We start from the raw sequence: 11,440 nt of genomic DNA, 5'->3' as shown, positions 1-11,440 counted from the left end.
GGTGGCATTAATGTGCCAGTCTGTTGTATTCTAAGTAGCAGACTAAAACACATAGGCCCTTGGCAATAGGGAAGAATCAATAGAAGTGTTAGCCAGGGTGAAGCTGAAGACACAGCACAAGCTAACACCCTACAACCACGCCCCACGTGAGATATGTGTGACATTCTTCAGGCACTCCTGGATGCCCAACAAAAAAGGAGAGGAAAAAGCAAATGGTTAACTGACAGAGATCACAGTTATTCAGGGCCTGAGTCTCCATCAGTTTGCAACTGTCTTAATGATTTACAAGAAAAAAGCAATCTCCAGAACCCTATAGATTCAATTTCCTGGAGCTCTAACATCACCGTCCCCCCATAGGATAGAAAATCTTATATAAACAGTCTCTCTTCACAACCCCAGTGCAGCTCTTTCTGCCCACAGGTCCTGTCCCCATGCTATAATAAAAACACCCTTTTTGCACCAAAAACGTCTCAAGAATTGTTTCTTGGCCATTTGCTCCTGAACCCCACTTCAGACCACATCAGGGATTGCAGGTGTGCAAGAACACCTGGTTTCAGGGGGTCCCAGTGTAATGCCTGAAGTTCCAAAACCTCCCACAAAAGACCACCAGAGTCGTAAGTCAAAGCCAAGCGGCAAGGGTCGTTTATTGCAGGTTCGAACCTGGACCTCTGCGCACTCGTTGCCGGTGACGCTAAGAGGCCTCGATCAGGGTTGGTACAGCGTTTTTATAGACAGAGACAAATGGCACAGGGGAGGTTTCAAATTATGAGGGGCCTGATTAGTTGATTTTAAAGTAAGGACATTTGTTGTTCTCTGATTGGGCGTCCTTTGTCTGTCCTTTGGCGGGAAGGCTTTGTCCGTTACTTGTGGCGTGGCGGGAGGAAAAAAGGGGCAAGGGGGAAGGGGGGAGGTGAGGAATGTGCTAAGCAAGCAGGTTTACAGAAGCGAGAAATGCCGGTTAGTTTATGTACAATTACTCATTCCATTACATATCAGACTACATTTAGGAAGTTTTACAACCCATTCTACTACACAGCGGGTTACATTCAGGAAAGGTCTCACAATGCTCATAGCAAACAGCAAGCAAAACAGACTTCTCAGCAATTGTATTTCTTATCAAAGACCCATAATAAGCAGAAAAGAGAACCTAGCTTTAAACTAAGGCAGGGCTGTCATTTGGATTGCTCCTTTCAACAGACCAGTTTCAGCCACTAACCACTGACAAAATCTAAATGCAGAGAGATGCGGCACCTGGGCAGCTCAGATAGTTAAGCCTCAGGCTCTTGATTTCGACTCAGGCCATGATTTCATGGTTCATGAGACTGAGTCCCAAGTTGGGCTCCACACTGACAGCATGGACCCTGCTTGGGATTCTTTCTCTCCCTGTTGCTCTCTGCCCCTCTTCTGCTCCCATGAGCACACGCTCTCTCACGCTCTCTTTCAAAATAAATAAACTTATTTTAAAAATGCAGAGAGATGAGTGGAGATGAAATAAGAAAGGAATTTATTTCAGTGAGCCCAACACTGGAAGACAAAGACGGCAGACTAACATCTCAAAGACTTTCTCCAAAGTGCCAAAAATACTTCTAGGTTTATACCAGGAAAATGTGGGACAAAGGTAAGTAGGTACTTGCAGGTGGGCAGTAAAGGTCAGGTCTTCATTGTCATGGGTGGGGTCTTGCTGGTTCAGTGCAGCCCTTACTGCTTGAAGGGGTAGTATCAGTTCCCTTCAGGGGATGCTTGGCTCACAGGGTCTTTTGCCTGAGTTAAGAGATAAGCCAGAAAGAAGAACTTGATCAATTAGAAAGTTTGAGGTCAAAATGGAGGTAGTTGAAATCCTCTTTCAAAAGTGTAACAGAGGATAGAGGCGCCTGCACTAAACTCTGACCCACTCTACTTAAGGCTCAATTAAATTAGCTTCTAATGTTTTTGGTCCACTCAATTTCTACCTCTTTATTGTGGACATGATTTGTTACTGCTTTGAGGAGGCTTTGACTCAGCAGCTACAGCCACGTTGCATTTTGGCTAGGGCTGCAGGGATTTCTGCCTCTATTGTCATAATGACAACCCTTTCCCATCCCACTTTGGAGGAGAATGAACAACAATCAAAGGAGCATTTGATTGACTTGTTTTAATCCTAACTCACTGCTTAGCCTCTAAGCATCCATTGAAGGTAGGGCAGAGAGGAAACCTTAGTCCCTTCCTGTCCACCACTTGATCAAGAGCATTCGCTAGTGGATCCTGGGGAGTCCTCTTTAATCCTCTACTCTGGCCTGTGGAGGACTTTGTTCTTTTTGTTCCAGAAAAGCATGTTTCTGTTGGCGTCCCATCTTAGTCACCAAAAACTGTCAAGAAATGTGATAGGTCTAAGATTTTACCCTATCTTCAAGGTAACAAGTTAGCCCTGCCACAGTTTTGTGGGGCACTCTGATCAGATTGGGGGCCACTAAATATGGGGTGTCCCAATTGGGTAGGGTCCAGCAGCATGGGTGGTGAAAGAATTCACCCAAGGCAGGACAAGAGACAGAAGCTTACTGAATATACCACAAGGGAGCAGCAGGCAGGATAGCAAAGGAGAGACGGTCTGTGAGAAGTGATGGTGAAGGACCTCAATTATAGGGCAGAGTGAGGAGGTATGGGAACGTATGGAATTTTCCTTTTGGTAACCTTAGGAACTGTGCCTGGTTGGTCAGTTAGAGTCTATGGCTACTTTGAGGTGGACCACTTAGTGAGCCTGTTTGCATTCTGCTTGGTGGTCACCATGGGCCCTTTTACCTTACTCAGGTTTCTATTGCTCAAGCTTGTTGCCTAAAAGCAGCCTCTACAAATATCATGGATGGTAGCAGAAGATAATGAGATGCCCGGTTCAGAGACAAAGGACTTTCTTTCTCATGGCACAGCAAGGAGCAGGAATTTCATGCTCTTGTCAGTTTAACTTATTCCAAAGTCTCATGGGGGCAATGCAGAGGGCTCCTGAGGATACTGCACATATAATGATTTTACATTAGAGCTAAGGAACTCTGAGCTTTAGGAAATGTCTTTTATGATAGGCTGCTTGCAAATCTGCCCAATTTCTGCTCTGGAGGGAGACATTATCTTTATTATAATAGGCAGTAAGCAAACCTGCCTTCTGCGCTGAAGGGTGACATTTTTTAAAAAGTTTTATTTTAGACAGACAGATTGAGGGAGAGTGGCAGAGGGAAAGACAGATTCTTCAGCAGGCTCCACGCTCAGCATGGAGGACGACATAGGGCTCGATCCCACGACCCTGGGATTATGACCGAAGCCGAAATCAAGAGTCAGATGATCAAACGACTGAGTCACCCAGGCGCTCCTGAAGAATGACCTTTTACCTTCCAAACTGGTCCACTACACAAAGATCTTTGAAAAGATAATCTGGAATAATATCTGTCATCTGCATGTAAGATGTATACAAATATAAGAGATACATGGAGAATTGTCTCCCAATAGATAAGGATATAGTAATTTCAATAGAGACAAATGTATTATCTAATTCAGTCTTCTGAGAGGGACTAGAAGCAAGTATGCCCCAGTAATAATGAGCAGACTTAGTCCTCAGATCTTGTTTTATAAATACCATTGTCTGCTCAAAGGAAACAGAGATCCTTTGAGAAAATGATAATTCCAGGACTGGAGCAGGTGAAATACAAGATGAGCCTAAAACACTGTGTGCCAAAAAGTAATGAAATGCTCAAAGAATGATGGAGATATGTTGAAAGGACAAAGATGCCAGTTTAAAGGTGCTCCCATGGGTCAAATCTAAGACAATTTAGTTTTAAAATAAATAAGAGTAATGGATTATAAGCCATTCAATTATACAGAAATTCATGAGTCCATAATGATGATAATAAATAAATGAAATAAGGGAAAGAGGAAAGTTGTTTCTTATAGTAGAATGCCAAATAATAGATGTAGGTGGAATTATGGATAAAAAAGTCATCATTTGACAATCTTCCCAGTTAACAACTGCTTCAATGGAGGGTAATCATTGAATGCTAAAATAACTGGGTGAAAATTTGATGAAAAAAAGAATAATTACTTAAAGTAATTCTCCATAAACTTCCTATTCATTGTAAAAGGAAATATAGTCACTTTTCAGTGGAGCCATCTAGTGGACAACACTGTAACTAAGTGTTCAAAGTTAACCAATAATAGGACCAACATCTTGTGCCTACTGGTAACGTGGACTGAGATGGACATAACATTACTTTTGTGGTACTGCTTCTAAAAATAAAGCAGTACCTAAACAACAATCGACGGGCTCTCTACAAAATGATTGTTCTGTATTCTCGTCATGACAGACAATGAAAGACTAAGGAACTATTACGGGTTAAAGGAGATTAAAGAGACATGGCAACTGAATGGAGTGTGTGATCCTTGGACTTTGGGCAGGGGAAAAAAAAAAAAGATGTAAAGGGCATTTAGGGAACAGTTGATGAACATCTACAAAATAGATAATAGTATTGTATCAATATTAAAAATCTTGATTTTGATAATTATATTGTAACTTATATACTAGAATGCCTTTTCATGTATATATGTCCCTATCCATCTGTCTTTTTCCTTGCTTTCCTTTCTTTTCTCCCACTATCTTCTTTCTTTCTATTAATCTATGTCTAGGATACATATGCATGTACGTGAATATGTACATGTATGTGTACATATGTATATTTGTGTATATATATATATATTCACATACTAAGAAAGCACATGCACAAGAGTGAGCAAGAGAGAGAATAAAGTGAAGAGAGGTCAATTATAAGAAACTGGAGAAATGGGTAAAAGGTATCTGGAAGTTCTATGTCATCTTCTTGTAACTTCTCTGTAAGACTGAGTATTTCCTATATGAAAAAAGAAAAACATTCCAACAGAAAAATGGACAAAGGGCAAGATTTTTCAGAGAAACAAAAAAGGATAAAAAATAAAGAGCCATAAAAATGTTTAAAATAATCTCAACAGCATTCATAAGTGAAAATTTCAAATTAAAATATTATTTTCCACTTAGCATTTTGGCAAGGATGTGAGATGTGATGATAATTCCAGTATGGAAAACAGCATCCTCATATAATGTTCATAGAGGGATAACTGCACAAGATCTTTGAAGTAAAATTTGGTAATATTTTCCACAAATTAGTATATACCTACCCTCTGACCCAGAAGATCCCCTTCTAGAATTTTATTCTCCTGACACTCACACTGATTCTAAATTTTCACTTAGAATTGCTTGTTGTAGGAATAAAATTTAAAATAACCAAAATACCTTAAGTAGAAATTAAAATCTTATGAAACATCTGCAATATGAACTATACTATACTATGGATAGTATGTGAATCAGACAGCCTAATTACATTGTTAAACAAATCAACCCCACAACCACCTGCTTAATGAACATAACAGTTTATCTGATGGGTCAGGGTTTGACCCTCTTAGAATCAACTTTATAGGCCAATTCATTGTATGCCAAGGCTCCCTAGCTGTTCTCTAACCCTCTCTGTGCATCCTCCCAGAGGCAGGTGGAAGTCCCCATTGAGGCAGCAACAGCATTAGCCATACCTCTTCAGGAAAACCTGCAGGCTACTAAAGTGTATATTGCACACTAGCCTCATATATAAGCTGTATTTTCTGACACAGTTTCATGAGAAGCACTAATATTGGGGGGTTGGGGTACTTCCCAAATTAATAAAATTGGTACCAATTTGTGATATACCTAGTGATCATTTTGTTTTTTCCACCAGAAAGAATCCAGAGAGAAAGAGGTATGCTAATATTATTTGGTTCACCTATTTAATTAATTAATTTTTAATGTTTTATTTATTCTTGAGAGAGAGAGACAGAGCATGAGCGAGGGAGGGGCAGAGAGAGAGTGGGACACAGAATCAATCGGAGGCAGGCTCCAGGCTCTGAGCTGTCAGCACAGAGCCTGACGCGGGGCTGGAACCCACAAGTGGTGAGATCATGACCTGAGCTGAAGTCGGATGCTCAACCGACTGAGCCACCCAGGCGCCCCAGTTCACCTATTTATAATGTGACACTTTTTTTTAAAAAGTGTGTTTGGGTGTGTAAGTGTGTGTGTGTGTGTGTGTGTGTGTGTGTGTGTGTTTTTGCTACTTATTCATTTGTATCACAGCAGCAGGTCTACCCTTCTCTAGTACTCTTTAATGCTGACGCTGGGACTCTCTACAAACTACATTTCCCATATTCCCTTGACAGCTACCTTCTGGCTAGGTTTTGCCAACTTGGAAACATTGGCAAGAGTTTGCAATCTGGGAAAAGAGACTTCTTTCCTGTTTGTAATCTCTGTCAGCATTTCTCTAGCAGCAAAACACAGCTCTGGCTCCAACCTCCACCTTGTTTTGGTGATTTCATTACCAGCAATGCTGTCCCACCTGAGAAGTACCACCATTAGCTACCTGTGAGCCCTGGGTATCACACCTTTAGAGATGCTACGGGTTTGGTTTCAGACCACTGCAATAAAGTGAATATTGGAAAAAATTAATTATTGCAAAAAATTTTTTTGTTGTTTCCCAGTGCACATAAGTTATATTTACACTACAATGTAGTCTTAATGTGCAATAGCATTATGTCTAAAAGAAAACAATGTACATACCTTAACTTAAAAATACTTTATTACCAAGAAAAAAAAGCACTTTATTGCTAAAAGATACTAACGATCATCTGAGGTTTCAGTGAGCTGTAATCTTTTTTGCTGGCAGAGGGTCTTGCCTTGATGTTGATGGCTGCTGACTGATCAGGGAGGTGGCTGCTAGAGGTTGGGGTGGCTGTGGCAATTTCTTAAAACAAGACAACAATGAATTTATCTTATAGTTTTCATGTTTTATTATGCACATTTCAATTTCACTATTAATAATGAGCCTAAATATATGCTGGCTTTATGTCAAGATTTTTGAAATGTAAAAAGTAAACAGATAGCTCTTAGGCTATATATAGAATGTATTAAATTAGAGAATCTATGGGGTGGTAAATTCTGTCTATACAACATTTAAACATTTAGTGGCACAAATATAAATAAACAATAGGGACAGGAAGACATGTAAAACTTTGGGTTGCAATTGGAAGAAAAACCTGCTCAGGACTAAAGGGAGAGGTTCTTGGTTGCTGATGAGAATCTCTCCTTGATTTCAGACTTTAGACAAACTAAGGAGTCAGTGTACAAAGACCAGTGACTTGTACAAAATCCCCATTAGTCAGGAGAAATAGTAGCAATATGATAGATGAAAGAACTGGCTCGCACCAGTCTGCAGTAAGCAAGGATGGCTGGGCTGGAAGTTGGAAAGCTAGTTGGAGGCTGCAGCTCGAGATCGGGGTCTACACTAGAGTAGAACAGCAGGCTGGAAACAGTCTATAGAGGCAGATTGGTTGGTTAGTGCATTTTTCAATAGTTCTTATTTTCCAAACAAGGTCTTAGGATGCTTTCCTCAAACAGGGAAGACAACAATGAAGTTTGCTGCATCAATGAGCTCTTCCTTTAACAAACAATTTCCTGTAGTCATTTGATAGCACAGTAGAATCATTGTAGAGACCACAGAACTTCTTTCTAAAGTGGAGTCATCCTCTCAAATCCTACTAATCAACTAAGTTTATGTAATAAGACTCTAAATACTTTGCTGTAATTTCAACAATCTTCACAGCATCTTCACCAGGAGTAGATGCCATCTCCAGAAACCACTTTCTTTGCTCAGTCATAAGAAGCAATTCCTCCTCAGTTAAAGTTTTATGCTGAGATCGCAGCAATTCAGTCCTATCTTCAGGCTCCACTTCTGATTCTAGTTCTCTTGCTATTTCTACCACATCTGCAGTTACTTCTTCCACTGAAGTCTCGAACCCCTCGAGGTCATCCATAAAGATTGGAATTAACTTCCAACATCTGGTTAATGATATTTTGACCTCTTCCCATGAATTGCAAATGTTCTCACTGCCATCTAGAATGGTGAATCTTTTCTGAAAGTTCTTAAATTTATTTTGCCCAGATCCATCAGAGGAATTACTATCTGGGCAACTATAGCCTTATGAAATCTATTTCTTAAATAATAAGACTTGGAAGTTGAAATTATTTCTTGACCCATGTGCTGTACCTTGTGTTAGCAGGCATGAAACCAACATTAATCTCACTATACATCTTCATCAGAGCACTTGGGTATATTATCAATGAGCTGTACTATTTTTATAGGAATCCTTTTTTTTGAGCAGTTGCTCCCAACAGTAGGCTTAAAATATTCAGTAAACCATGTTGTAAACAGACGTGTCATCATCCAGGTTTTGTTTTATTTATAAAGCACAGGCAGAGTAGATTTAGCCTAATTCTTAAAGGCCCTGGGACTTTTGAAAAGGTCAGTGAGCACTGGCTTCAACTGAAAGTCACCAGCTGCATTAGCCTCTAACAAGAAAGTCAGGCTGGCCTTTGAAGCTTTGTAGCCAGGCACTGACTTCTCTCTAGCTATAAAAGTCCCAGATGACATCTTCTTCCAATAGATGTTTCATCCACATTGAAAATCTATTGTTTAGTGTAGCCACCTTCATTAATTATCTTAGTTAGGTCTTCTGGAAAACTTGCAACTTCTACAACAGAACTTGCTGCTTCACCTTGTGCTTTTATTATGGAGACGGCTTCTTTCCTTAAACCTCATGAACCCACTTCTGCTAGCTTCAAGCTTTTCTGAAACTTCTTCACCTCTCTCAGCCTTCATAGAATTGGAGAGTTAGGGCCTTGCTCTGGATTAGGCTTTGGCTTAAGATAATGTTGTGGCTGGTTTGATCTTCTATCCAGACCACTAACCTTTCTCCATATTAGCAATAAGGCTGTATCACTTTCTTACATTCACACCACTTTTTCATTTCCTTCAAGAACTTTTCCTTTGAATTCACAACTTGGATAATGGGCACAACAGATCTAGCTTTTGGCCTGTCTCAGCTTTCCACATGCCTCCCTTGCTAAGCTTAATTTCCTAGCTTTTGATTTAAAGTGAGAGACACATGGGGTGCCTGGGTGGCTCAGTCAGTTAAGCATCCAACTCTTGGTCATGATCTCATGATTTCGTGGGTTCAAGCCCCTCATCCGTCTCTGCACTGACAGTGCAGAACCTGCTTGGGATTCTTGCTCTCTCTCAAAATAAACTTTAAGAGAACTATATTTACATTAAGGTATAAAGGCAATTTACATGCCTAATCTGTCACTCCCACTTATTACCAGCATTTCGTAAATTTACTTGGTGACCTGTTTTCTTTTAGTGCCCTATGTGTTCCTTTTGAAGTTGTGTGCTCAGGTGAGAAGGGCAATCTTCCAGGTACAGGGTAGTGATCTCCCCTTCCATAGTCTAGAAGAAGCTTTGAAGCTTTGTTTTTTTTCTTCCAAATTAACTAATTAGTTTTTAAGTAAAGCATAACTGACATACAATATCCTTTTAGTTTCAGGTGTACATCATAGTACATCTTTATTTATTTACATTATGAAATGATTCCCATGATAAATCTAGTTACCATCTGTCACTATACAAAGTTACTAGAATATTGGCTATCTTCCCTATACTGTACATTATATCCCCAAGACTTATTTTATAACTGGAATTTTGTACCTCTTTATCCCCTTCACCTATTTTGCTCACCCTCCAATCCCTCCCTACTTGAGTAATCAATAGTTGTTTTTTTTCCCCCTTTATCTACCAGTCTATTTCTCTTTTGTTTGTTCATTTGTTGCATATTTCTCCACTGGTGATTTTCTTTTCCCATTTCTATTTTCTCTCTTCTCTCTTGATATTTCAATCTCACTTATACTTTTTTCACTTACCATATTCCGCTTTTTATTATGATCATTTTATTCATTCAATCAATCAACATGTTAAGGAGGCTTGGAAGTGAGGGTGGAATGAATCTGAGTTTGAAGGTGAGAAGTGATATTTAAAGTTTCATCTCATTTAATCCTTTCCACAACATTTTAAAGATCTATTACCATGCCTTTTTTTGGATGGAGAATCATAGTTAGGAAATGTTAGGTTACTTGCTTAAAGCCAGACAACTCTTAAGAAGATGGAACTGAAACTTGAGGCCAGGTCTTCCAACATCATCTCCTGTGTTCTTTCTATTATTCCATATTAACTTCTCAAAGGATTAGCAAATAAGAGGCTTGTCTGCGGAATCTGCTTCTTTCTTGTTTTGTTTCGTAAACACAGTAGGTTCCGGTGTGATTATTTAATGTGAATTCAAATGCCTTAATTGGAACTGTGCTTTTCAACCCTCCAAGGTCCCCACAAATCCTTGCGGTCTAATTCCAGGTTGTTTCCCACATTTAGGTCCTCTTCCTGCCCTTTAAGGCTTTTATGTTTTTGATCTGTGAAGGTTCCTTAGAGCCATGTTTTGGAAGTATACTTCAAAAGTCAGGAAGACTGGGCTGAAGTCACAGTAAGTCCATCCACTAGTCTTACTGTAAGAATTAAACAAACAACCAAATAAAAACTTGAATTTTCCCTGTTACCAAAAAGAAGAAACCTTTACCTTCTCTCCCTTTTTTTAGATTTTTTTTTAATTTTTAAAGTTTATTTATTTATTTTGGAGACACAGAATGAGCGGGGGAGGGGCAGAGAGAAAGGGAGAGAGAGAATCCCAAACAGGCTCTGCACGGTCAGCATAGAGCCGGATGCCGGGCTCGAACTCAGAAACCGCGAGATCATGACCTGAGCAAAAACCAAGAGTTGGATGCTTAAACGACTGAGCCACCCAGGTGCCCTTAGATTCTTTTTGAGCAAGCTTGTAATTATAAATCTTTCTTTCTCTCTCTTATATGTATATAAAATTTTGTAAAAGCCAAAAAGCCTCTTGTCAGGTACAACTCTCTTTGAAATGTAAATATCGAGGAAAATTGTGCCCCTTCTCCCCCACAGCAGTTAGGCTAGGGGCCTTGCTCCAGGTTTAAGTACCTGCCTGTCAGAGTTTTATTTTTCCTTTGAATGACAATTAACTATCACAGATGATCACTTACAGGGGTGACTTACCAAAGAATGTATACAGCAAACTGTGTTAAGTCCTCTTGCCAGAGACCATGTATGTAATGGATTGTATTTGCCTGGATATATAAAAGGCTGTGAGATTTCATTCTCTGAAATCATATTAGCGGATTGTTTGATACGCCCGTCCCAGTCTGGAATCCTGAATACTGAATAAGAGAACTCCCGCCCCCCCCCCCCCCCCCCCCGCCATTTGTAACGATTTTCTGAGGCGTGAGGATTTTACATTTAACTTCTTCACAAAATCGATGTATTCATGTCTCCTACCTCTACGGCCCCCACCCCCCACGGTAAAGTGGAATGGTAACCGGGTCATCGCTCACAGAGCGGTTCGCCGCGGCGACGGGGAGAGAGACCCGCGCGCTGGCCGCCGGAACCACGACTCCCAGCATCCCCTGCGCGCC

The 11,440-nt window shown here is 40.2% G+C and overlaps 1 long non-coding RNA gene across 3 annotated transcripts; it reads right to left on the bottom strand.

The window, feature by feature from the left end:
- Positions 1-1,481: 1,481 nt before the first annotated feature.
- On the bottom strand, positions 1,482-11,436 carry LOC123581993. Of its 3 annotated transcripts, none has more exons than XR_006704135.1 (3): positions 11,360-11,436; positions 11,025-11,095; positions 1,482-1,761 (listed from the first exon to the last, which is right to left on the bottom strand). It is a non-coding gene; the product is annotated as an uncharacterized LOC123581993 (long non-coding RNA). The 3 variants fall into 3 exon arrangements; XR_006704136.1 differs by having other exon boundaries at positions 11,304-11,380; XR_006704134.1 differs by lacking the exon at positions 11,360-11,436 and having other exon boundaries at positions 11,025-11,295.
- Positions 11,437-11,440: the final 4 nt, after the last annotated feature.

This window comes from Leopardus geoffroyi, chromosome B3, assembly GCF_018350155.1.
Source record: "Leopardus geoffroyi isolate Oge1 chromosome B3, O.geoffroyi_Oge1_pat1.0, whole genome shotgun sequence".
Classification (NCBI taxonomy): Eukaryota; Metazoa; Chordata; class Mammalia; order Carnivora; family Felidae; genus Leopardus; species Leopardus geoffroyi.
This window is presented reverse-complemented; position numbering and strand designations above follow the sequence as displayed.